The 10,768-nt window shown below is 45.6% G+C and overlaps 2 long non-coding RNA genes across 2 annotated transcripts; one reads left to right on the forward strand and one right to left on the reverse strand.

Annotated features, from left to right (window-relative positions):
• Positions 1-4,514: 4,514 nt before the first annotated feature.
• On the reverse strand, positions 4,515-6,534 carry LOC119327639. Its single transcript, XR_005158625.1, has 2 exons — positions 5,914-6,534; positions 4,515-4,814 (listed from the first exon to the last, which is right to left on the reverse strand). It is a non-coding gene; the product is annotated as an uncharacterized LOC119327639 (long non-coding RNA).
• Positions 6,535-8,088: 1,554 nt separating this feature from the next.
• On the forward strand, positions 8,089-8,937 carry LOC119328993. Its single transcript, XR_005159262.1, has 3 exons — positions 8,089-8,205; positions 8,501-8,598; positions 8,687-8,937. It is a non-coding gene; the product is annotated as an uncharacterized LOC119328993 (long non-coding RNA).
• The last annotated feature ends 1,831 nt before the right edge of the window (positions 8,938-10,768 follow it).

Below are 10,768 nucleotides of genomic sequence, written 5' to 3' on the forward strand. Positions count from 1 at the left end.
CTGAGGCGACTCGGGGGCGAACCCTAGCTCCCCGTCTCGTTTCGCCTTCGTTTCCCCCCCTCTCTGCCGCCGCCAGAGGTGCTCACCGGCGCTGCCGCGTGGCACCGGTGAAGGTGGCGGCGGGGATCCGGGCGGCTCCATCGCGGGTGGAGCGCCTTGGTCTCCAGGGCGGCGGCCCTGGGTGGTGGCGCGCGGCGCGGCCTGTGCGGCGGGCAGCGCCGGCGGGTGCTAGTGGGCCTCCTCCCCGGCCGTGCAGGCGGCGTGGAGGCGGTGGGCGTCGGCTGTCGCGGTAGCCCCCCCGCGGGCTGCTGGTCCGCAATGGTGAAGCTCGTCTCCGACCCCGATCTACTCCGATCTACTCTGGATCCGGTCCCTGGTGGCTCCGGCCGCCGCTCTCGGGTGCCAGTGCTGCGGATCTGGTGGCTGGAGGCGGATCCGAGGGAATCCCTTGGCCGGCGCGGCGGCCACACCGAAGGTTGCGCCTTTGGGTGTTGTTCCCTTGCTGAAGGCTTCGGCGAGGATCCCCTCCTCCCATCCCTCCCTGGAGCTCAGGTGAAAGCCTCAGAACCCCCTGTTCCATGTGACGACGGCACCGTGGTGGCGTGCTCCTTCCTGAAGGCGTCGCTTGGGGGCTGCTCGAGCGGTGGTGGTGTTGGCGGCGGTTCGGGGCCGGCGTGTGGTGGCCAGGCTTCATCGTCGGCAGCCAGTTTGTGCTGCCATTCTCGGCCTTCTCCGTGGTTCGGCGCCTTCGTTCAACATCTCTCGTCCGGCGTTCTGCCTCGCCTCTGCCGTCGACGGTGCTTGGGTGGTACGGTCCTCGTTGCGTGTGGGTCTGCTCCTGATGTCTCCCCTTGGGCAGCTTGGGCGCCTTGATTTGGGTTCTTGGGGAACCACTCTGCTGGTCGCCGGTGCGGCACCCATCGAGCCTGGGTGAAAGGGTAGTGGCCCTTTGCGATGGCAGAGACAAATCTTTGTTGCCCATGTTTGGTCCTTCGGTGGCATTCTGCGATCACAATACTCGCACGGTGGTACCCTCCTCCCGTGGCCTTAGTTGGTTGTTTGTGTAGGTGTAGCGACGGGTGTTGGCAACGGCGGGTTGGTCTTGCCCGCTGGTTGTTGCCTTAGAGTTGTTCTTCTTTGCACCTTGTATCCCCTGTTTCCGCTTTTTTCCTTTTTTGTTTGTTTGTTCCCTGTAATCCTGCCGGTTGATGGCTTTGTTAATTCAAAGCCGGGTTAGGTTCGAGCTCCCCTCGGGCTCGGCTGGCGCCTTTTCTCTAAAAAAAACAAAGGCAGCCGGACCAGTTTCGCAATGTGCTATCATGACCACTATGAATGCCCTTGCCGCCTCTTCCATGGCTGCAGCTGCCTCATTCTCGCCTGCTCCGGGGGAAGCTATTAAAAGCTGGCACCGGTGTACCATATGGACTGGAAACTCCAGCGAAGCAGCTAGGTCATGAGGCACTTGGGGAAGCAGGATGTGCCGCTGGTGCAAGGGGTCGCACACCACGAGCTCCGTGAACACTTGGGGATCAGGGTTGGCGGCGAGGAGGACGCGGCCGTCGCGAACGTCCTGCACGGTCCAGCGGCGGTGGGAGGGGAGGAAGGAGAGGGAGAAGTCGGCGGCGTGTGCGAGCGCGCGGGCGGCTGGCGCGGAGGGGTGAGGCGGGAGGGCGGGATGAAAGCCATCGCGATCGAGGATGCCGAGGAGGGGCGGGGCATGGAGGAGGCGGAAGCGGCGGCGGAAGGATCCGTCGGCTACGACTCTGCGGAATGTGACGCAGGTGGCAGCTGTGCGGGCGAGATCTTCTGGTTCAGGCAGCCGGACGAAGATCTCCGCCTTGAGGTGGTCGGGGATCGACATCAGCGACGAGGCCATGTCCTTGCCCTTGCCGGCGGCGAGTGAGGCGGAGGAGGGAGGGTGGTTGGTGGTAGGGGAATTTGAGGCCGGAGTGGGTGGAAGAGGCGATGGTCGATCGGTGGGTGAGCCGTGGAGGAGGCGGCCGCCGGAGATGTGCGGGGAACCCTGTTGTTTTTTTTTTTGAACTGGAGTCAGGAACCCTCGCCGCTGAATTAGGAGTCAGGAACCCTGGTTTTTTCTAGAATGTTTTGGATGGTTTTTATAGAATGGATTTTTTTTCTGTTTTCCTTTTTCTCCTTCTCCTAATTCGTGAACTTTTCTCAAATATGACTTCTCTGAAATTCATAAACTTTTTTTCAAAGCCTTAAACTTCTTTTTAATCAGCAACTCTTTTTCATCCATGATTTGTTTTAAATCAGTGAACCTGTTTTCAAACCTGCGAACTTTTTTTCAAACCCATGAACTTTTCTAAATGCATGAACCTGTTTGCAAACTCGCATTTTTTTTTCATATTCACAAACTTTTTTCAAATTTGTGAACGTTTATAAAACTCATGAACTTTTCCCAAAAAAAATCAACTTTTTCAAATCCGTGAACTTTTTTTCAAGCACACAATTTTTTTCAAATTCATGATTTTTTTTTTTGAAAATTCAGCAGTCAAGCAAACGATCAAAGGTTAGCATCAACGGTCAATTGATTACAGAATACCCATTGAGCGAGTCAACTAGTTAGCGAAAGAAGCCGTCCTAGAATGAGTTAGCGAAAGAAGCCGTCCTAGAATAAATTCACAAAATAGGAATTCAAATGTACGTAAAATACTTAATATTTATTTGAAATGTCTATAAAATTGAAATAATTTGTTAGCTTTCAACAAATTCGATGTTTTTCAGTAGAATTCATAATAAACACTAGAATGAGTGAAATAACATAAACATGTATTTATTTCACTCATATTTCGATTAAACTCACAAATAAGCATTGGAATGTGAGTAAAATACTTGAAAAATATTGTCTATAAAATTGAAAGCATTTTTTAGCTTTCAATAACTTCAGCTTATTCTAGTCAAAGTCATAATGAGCATTGCAAATGAGTGAAACGACATAAATGTAAATGCGATTGTAGGACTGGGGAAATAAAGCTTGGATGTTTACGAAGTATTACTAATCACGTTCCTAAAATGTGCAGTTTGTTTTGAATTTTTCCTAAAATTGGTAACATCTAGCTAAGTTAGTTGATATTTGTGATAGATGCATGTGGAATGTTTTTGTGTAATTGATTAAAATATAACTTAAATGATTTAAGATATGCGTGAATTTTATGAATAATATTTGAAACTTTAAACTGACTAAAATAATATACGGAAGCACATAAATAGAGTTAATATTTGAAAGGAGAGAAATTGTGTGAAATAATTGATTGAAATATGAATGAAATGTATGTGAAAATACACATGTGGAATGTTTTCTATAGTTGATTGAAATATAACTAAAATAATAACAATATGTGTGAATATATGTGAATGATATTTTAAAACATGAAATACAGTGAAATAATATTTCAAAGCAAATAAATGGAGTTAATATTCAAAAGCACTAAAATTGTGTGAAATAATTGATTGAAATATCTGTGGATGTATGTGAAATATGCACGTGGAATGTTTTTCGTGATTGAATGAGATACAACTTAAATCATTAAGATATGTGTGAATATTTATGAATAATATTTTAAAAAATAAATTGAGTGAAATAATATTTATGGACTTAATATTCGAAAGGGCTGAGATTGTGCGAAATAGTTGTCTGGAATATATGTGAAATCTAAGTGAAATATTTATGCATTATAGTTTGATTTCTTTTTAAAATGGTAAAAAATGACTAATGTATTTGAATGTGTTAGTGAATTATTGTTTGGTGTTTTGTTTTGACATGTTGAAAAGGAAAGTGAAATTTCACATAAATTTAAATGTTGTTGTTTACAATTAAATCATTTTCATAAATTAGTTAACTCATATTTCACTCGATTCAGAAAATATTTAACATATTTTTCAGTTGATTGAAATAATGAAATTTAAAGTAGCTTAAAATGTATCCAAGATCGGTCTTGTGCTATGTCGTGTTGCAAGAAATTAAAATATATGAAAAAACAAAATAAAACTTCAGTTCAAAAGATATCAACCATCTAAATTATCAAAGGGAAATGAAACGTATGGCTTTTGTTTGGCGAGAGAGAGGAGAAAGAATCGAATGAAATGCAAGCAGTTGCCACTTCAATACCGAACACACTAACTCAGGCTACCAAACACACCAGATTAGTTTGGGGTTGGACCATTAGAGGTTGCTTCTAAGTCTTCTAAGCCATAGGCAACAATAGAGGCAACTTTCTAAAGATAGTGGAGCTTTTAGAAGTTCAGGACTCAGGAGGCAATGGTTATGTATGAGCGGTACGATGCCATGGCCACCATGACAAGCCCAGTTGCTGCTATGCACACGATGGGTTTCAGACGATTTCTGCACGGCAGTGCATATGACAACTACGGTGACAAACTAGAGGGTGCATTGGCCGTCAAAGGAGCAGCGGACTTGGACAAGCAGCAGCCACTCGCTGCCATGTCTGTTCATCCGCATTGGCAGCAGCTGCGTCATAACACAGTCAATATAAATAATAAAAGTGGATTTACTACAGTTCTTGATTGATCAGGACCGTTAATTTAAAATGCAAAATTCTTAGGTATCAAAGGAAGAACACAAGATAGACATGAGCACTGCCACACTCAGACCAAGAAAATCTCCATATTGATGCTATTGTAATTAACCAAAGCATAGACATGACCAGGCAAAGCAATGTGGATAGCGTCATCCTGTAGGCAAAGCTGATGACGTCCACCGAACCATCGTGCTACTGAAATCCCAGTCATCTTGAATTGAGAATGCTGATCTGATTACGGCTCCCTTGAATCTGAACAAACAAGATGAAAGTTTAGACAAACAGACAAGAATTCTGGGTCCAGTTTGTACACATATTCAAGAGCTTACAAGCTAAAAGGAACACATTATAGGTACACATGTTGGGCAACTTATAGTACGTAGTACCACAACCAGCAGAATAGCATTCGTTCAATCAGTAATGCTCAGTGGCTTATGTAGGTTTTTTCTACAGGGGTGCCAAGCTTAATACTCACGCATTTAAACTCCTGTAGCGCATACAGATTAGTATACAGTAAACTTGCCATGGCACCCACCGTATTTGAAATATACGATGTTTTTGTATGTTTGGCACTGTAATTTGCAATGCAGTTCGGAGCACATTGGCATGTACAGAAAAAGAAATCGAGCACTTGAAATCTTAGGCCATTATAGTGTTGCAGGACTTCGAATATTTAGTACCTAGCTAAGTCACTTAAGGAAATATATCACGGGTTCTAGCCACAATAAAAAAATGAAAGATGTGAAGCCTATAACTGATTTATGAGACTGATCCAAATCACATAGTGGGCGCACACACTGTTCTTTCGTTATTATACAGAGCAGACACTCAGGCAGTTAATTGTGAACACAGTAATTACAGAGATTTTTCAAAACAACATCATCACAAGAAAAGGAAAAATGAATGTGAAGATGACCAAAAGAAAAACTTCCCTACATCCTTACATTTACAAGAAGAAAGTGGACAAGATGAGTCCTTCTTAACTGTAACTAATTTCTAGAGGTGAAAGTAAACACTCCAAAGGTATACTGGATCTATATTTGGATTACTCTGCATTCGGCCATAAAACTATTCTGCGAACAGATATATTTTGATTTCACGACTCCTAAAATGATAGTGGAAGCTTGAGCTATGTGAAAGATATTTTCTTTTGTACGATTCTCTTAAAACAGCAATTGCAACAAACAGGGCAACAGATCACAAATATGTTCATTTTCCCATGACTGAGCACAAAAACATAACGACTACTAAATCATGTAAACAAGAATGGCCAATTGCAACACTGAACAATCCATGTGAAAACTATGAAGGGAAATGCATAACATAACTGGAAATGCAGTAGAAAGTATACCACTTCATATCGTCGGCGAAGACAGCGATGGCGGGAAGTGGGCATATATGCGCGTCCTGGACAAGGACTTCCCGAAAGGCTTGACACAGACCCTCTCAAGCTGCAACTTCTTGACGTCCACCGAGATATACTCCAACAAGTCTGGCATCACCATAGACAAGCCAACGAGCCGTGGGGCTTCAGAACATATCAGGAGCACACACCTCTCTGTTGCCGCTTTGAGATAATGCAGGCCCTCAGGACCTAGTGAGAAGGTCTTCACCATCTGCCACTGACCGGAATTCTTGCCTTTGTTGTGCCTAACGCTATAGCAGAGGTCATGTTTGCTGCCACCTGCGGCTCCATCACGGATCCCAAACAGCCCAAGCATGCCTTGCCCTGCCTCCACAATGGCCACGCCTAGCGCGCCCCAGCCAGAGGATGGGAGCTCGGCGATGGAGAACTCCATCCTCTGGATGTTAAGCACGAGCAACTCTTTCCTCTTGATATTGGTGGAGTCCCAGTAGAAGCAGCCATATGCGTGGTGCCGCCTGAGATAAGCAGGATCCATCGGCGACACTGGCATGGCCGACCAAAGCATGGGTGCCGCCGCTCGCCACTGCCCGGTGCTCGAAGAGAATACAAAGGGGGCCAGCTTAGTCTCGCAATGCACCATTGAGATCACCGTGAATGCCGTTGCCGTCCCTTCACCGTTCTCGCCAAGGGGAAGGAGGAGAGGCTCGTCCGAGGGCCTGCGTAGAACGGGGGGCGGGCGCTCCGCCGAGGCGACGAGGGCGTCGGGCACCGGAGGGAGCAGGACGTAGCGGCGGTGCAGGGGATCGCACACTGCGAGCTCCCTGCAGATCGGGGGCCGCGCGTCCTTCCCGTGGTCCCGGCCGAGGAGGACGCGGCCGTCGCGGATGTCCATCGGGATCCAGCGGCGGTGGGAGGGGAGGAAGGAGAAGGAGAAGTCAGCGGCGCTGGCAAGCGCGCGGGCGGCGGGCGCGGCGGGGTGGGGCGGGAGCGCGGGCTGGAAGCCGTCGAGGTCGATGAAGGCGAGAAACCGCGGGGCGTGGAGGCGGCGGAAGCGGCGCAGGAAGGAGGCGTCGGTGGCGAGGCGGCGGAAGGCGGGGCAGGCGGCCGAGGCGCGGGCGAGGTCCTCCGGCTCGGGCAGCCGGAGGAGGATTTCAGTGAGGAGGCTGCCCGGGAGCTCCATCAGCGTCGGGGCCATCCCCTTGCCGGCCACCGGCGGTGTCGAGGAGGGGAAGTGGTCGCCGACGACGGGAGCGGAAGGCCGGTAAAATCGGACGAGATGGTGGGGTGGAAGGGGAAGAGGCGGCGGCGGCTGTGTGTGGGTGGGGTGCTGCTGCAGTCTTGGCCGACTACTTGTATTCCCTGGCCTGAAGAGGGTTACAAAATGAAATTCTAAAATCAAACTACTATGAACATTCTGTAAAGTAGATACAATTTGTAGACTCCTTGGCTTCTCCCAGCCATTGTAACTTTATTGATTTTGGTATGAGATTCTCAGAGCCGGTGTGTATTTTCAAGATGTTTTCAAATTGATTTGTTGTCAATCAACTAGACAGGTTTTTCAGTCCCTTTTTCCAAACTATTAAGGACAGTATAACCGCACCTAATCCCTGCCCTCACAGCGATTTGGATTTTCGGTCGTCCGTTTTATTGATCCGCGGGTTCCTGGACGTTAGATTTTGTGTCAAGGCAACCTGTTCCGCGATCTATTTAAACTGGCCCAGCTGTCCTGTGGGCTGCTGTTCCACGGGCCGAAACGGACGCCTCCGGTGCACTGGGCCGTCGGCCAGCCCATTCTACTGCGTGGGCTTCGAGGAATCCATCGAAGGATCGACCGACTCGGCGGTCTTCCTCCATCCAGTGGCTCCAGCCTAGGCGCGCCTCGCGAGGGATTCCGACGCGGCTGGGGATCAATCCGAGGCGAGGCTTGCCATTGATCCGGCGACGGAGGGGATCGATCCGAGGTGAGGCATCCGGCCTCCATCCAAGGCGATGTGCGCGAGGATCCGACGATCGACAGGATCCCGCCACGTAGCAGATGGGCGACGTTTCCTCTTTGCCGTCACCGTTGCTCCTTGCCGCAGCCACTCGTGGCCATGGCGGCCAGGGTTCACCTCCAACCTCGGCGCGTCCCGTCCTCCCGCTCGCCTCGCCCCCCCAGCAACGAGGAGGAGCAGCCGGTGCCCCCGCCCCCGAGTTCACCGACGACGCCGTCCTCTGGCCCAAGCTTGCTGCTACTGCTCCTCCTCTCCTCTGTCCATGGCTTCCCCAAGCAGTAAGGTAATCTCACCTCTCATCTCCTGTCCTCTGTGATCTGCATTCCTGATTCCTCTGATGATTTGATGGTATCTCACCAATATGTGATTTTGATGATCCAACACATTAAGATTTGAGTAAAGAAATAAGGAATACTTTAATGTTGGATTGTTATTAAAGTTTGAAATTTGTTTCAATCAATCAACGGTTCTTTGCTTACTGTAAATTAAAACTGCTAGCTGGTCATATCATGTAGCTTCTGCATCCTGAATACAATCTCACGAAGTATATTATTTGATACCTTTTGTTTTTTCACTAGATTTCAGTAAGAGCAGAGACCTAATTCAACAGGCCTCTTGATGAACGGAGAGGGGCTGCAGGGGAAGAGCCAGGCAATTTCAAATCTTGGGAGCTAAGGTTTGTTCATCTGACACATCCCTGGTCCAGTACAGTTCTCTAGCATTAGGTGGCAATTGATTGTCTTCTTGTGGTTTGCTAATTGCAGAACAACAGGCCGCCCTAAAAGAAGAGGGTTTTGATTTTAATCTACGCATGTCCTGTTGCCAACTATTGTCATGACCGTACTTTACAATCTTTCATATAGATGCATTTATCTATTATGCTGGTATTTGAACAGACTTTTGTGTTCAAGTGGGCTTCTTTAGATGTGTTGATGGCAGTTAGATTTCTAATTGCTGCAGCGACATGCATGATATATATGTTATCTCCCTGTTGGCTGTGCATAACCAAGTGTACGTAATCCTTATTTCTTTACTATTAAACATCATTGGAAGTACATCTTCTATCTACAAGCCTAAAAGATCACTATTTGGGTAGTTCAGTGGTAAAAAAAATAGTACTATGTCCTAGAAGAAATTTTTATAGATACTCCCTCCGGTCCTTTTTACTCTGCATATTAGGTTTGTCCGAAGTCAATCTCGTCCAACTTTGACCAAATTTATATAAAAAATTATAGACATTCACATAACAACACCAATATCATTAGATTCATCTTGAAATATATTTTCATATTATATTTATTAGATATTATAGATACGAATAATTTTTAATATAAATTTGGTCAAACTTAGCAAAGTTTGACTTTCGGCAAAACCAATGTGCAGAGTAAAAAGGACCGGAGGGAGTAAGTACATTTTTTAAACGCGGGCAAGGCAGATTACATTTTAAATTGTAAAACTAAATTTGGAATAAGTATGAACTAAGCAGGATGATATATACGCAAGGGTTTCTTAATGCACTGTCATGCTCTTTTGCATAGTTTTTCTATATGGATGTGACGCTCCATCAGCTTCCACATATGGCATTTGGAAAAGTTTTTAATGGTGGAAAAAATGATGTGGACAATTAATAAGACACAACTGGGATGCAAAAGCATACTGATGGTTAGTATTTACTTGGTACCAGACACTTGCAGTAATGTCGGTATGTATGTAGCAAATACTTTTATCGTCGCTGCAGCTCGTATAACCATACATTCCTTTCTCGTCAGCTCCTGAGAGAAGACGAATTCACCATTTCAGAAGGAAGTGAGCCTCCTTAGTTTTACCTACATTCTTAAACACACAATCTGCAAAATCATCTATATGTTTTCTCTTTTCTTTTTTCCACAAGGTATTTGGTCTTAGTTTATATATTATGCAGATTGCACAAGTTAATGTTCTTTGTGATTGGACGCGTACATACATACGGTTATTTAGGTTCAGAGATAAATTGCATCTTGCTCAGATTCTTTGATTGCATATACACACCAAAATAAGTTTGCCATTTTAAAGGATGGAGTTCGAGCAATTTTTTTACCTATCTGGGCATTTTTTTTCTTCAGAATTTTACTACAAACATTGCTTTATTTGTAGAAGTGGCGAGCACACTGACATCGATTGGTACGTTTGGGGAGGGTCTTAGAGGTCACAAACCTTAATGTGATATTGTCTTTTGAAATTGTTATCTTGCCTAATTTGTCTTTTGTCATCCATTAGTTGCCGTACTATATCTTCCTACCACTTTGTTCTATAGAAGTATAGAACCCAACTTTTCAAGCCTTTGACTTGTTTTCACTCTGCAATTCATCGATTATGTTCACTCTGTAGTTTAGAGTGTATTCTGGACAAAATGTTGACATTTTCTATTCGGCTCTCTATTCAACCATCCTTATATTGTGATGCCGTGCTATATAGAGTTACCTGATATTAAGCTTTTCATTGTGTATACCCATGCTAGAAACAAGTATGTACTTTTAAGGGTTGATAGGCTATCAATTATTATGATTTACATTCTACATTTCATTAGTATACGTATTCATCCATGTGATTCTTTATGCGAATTTTGAGGCTGCCAGGCTAGATATCGAGAAAATAGTGGTTTGAGAGTGACAAGATGCACTGTTGAGTAGTTGGACTTCGCCCATGATATTGTCTTCTCGATTGCTAACAAAGGAGAACAATACAAGTTAATGGAGAGGAATACTATTTTATTACGATGTTTTTTAAAGTGCACAACTGATAATGTATTGAAGTGGTACACATGGAAGATAAATCTCAATATGCGGCAATGTTCGTATATATTAAAA

The sequence above is a fragment of the Triticum dicoccoides genome, chromosome 7A (genome assembly GCF_002162155.2).
Source record: "Triticum dicoccoides isolate Atlit2015 ecotype Zavitan chromosome 7A, WEW_v2.0, whole genome shotgun sequence".
NCBI classification, from domain to species: Eukaryota; Viridiplantae; Streptophyta; class Magnoliopsida; order Poales; family Poaceae; genus Triticum; species Triticum dicoccoides.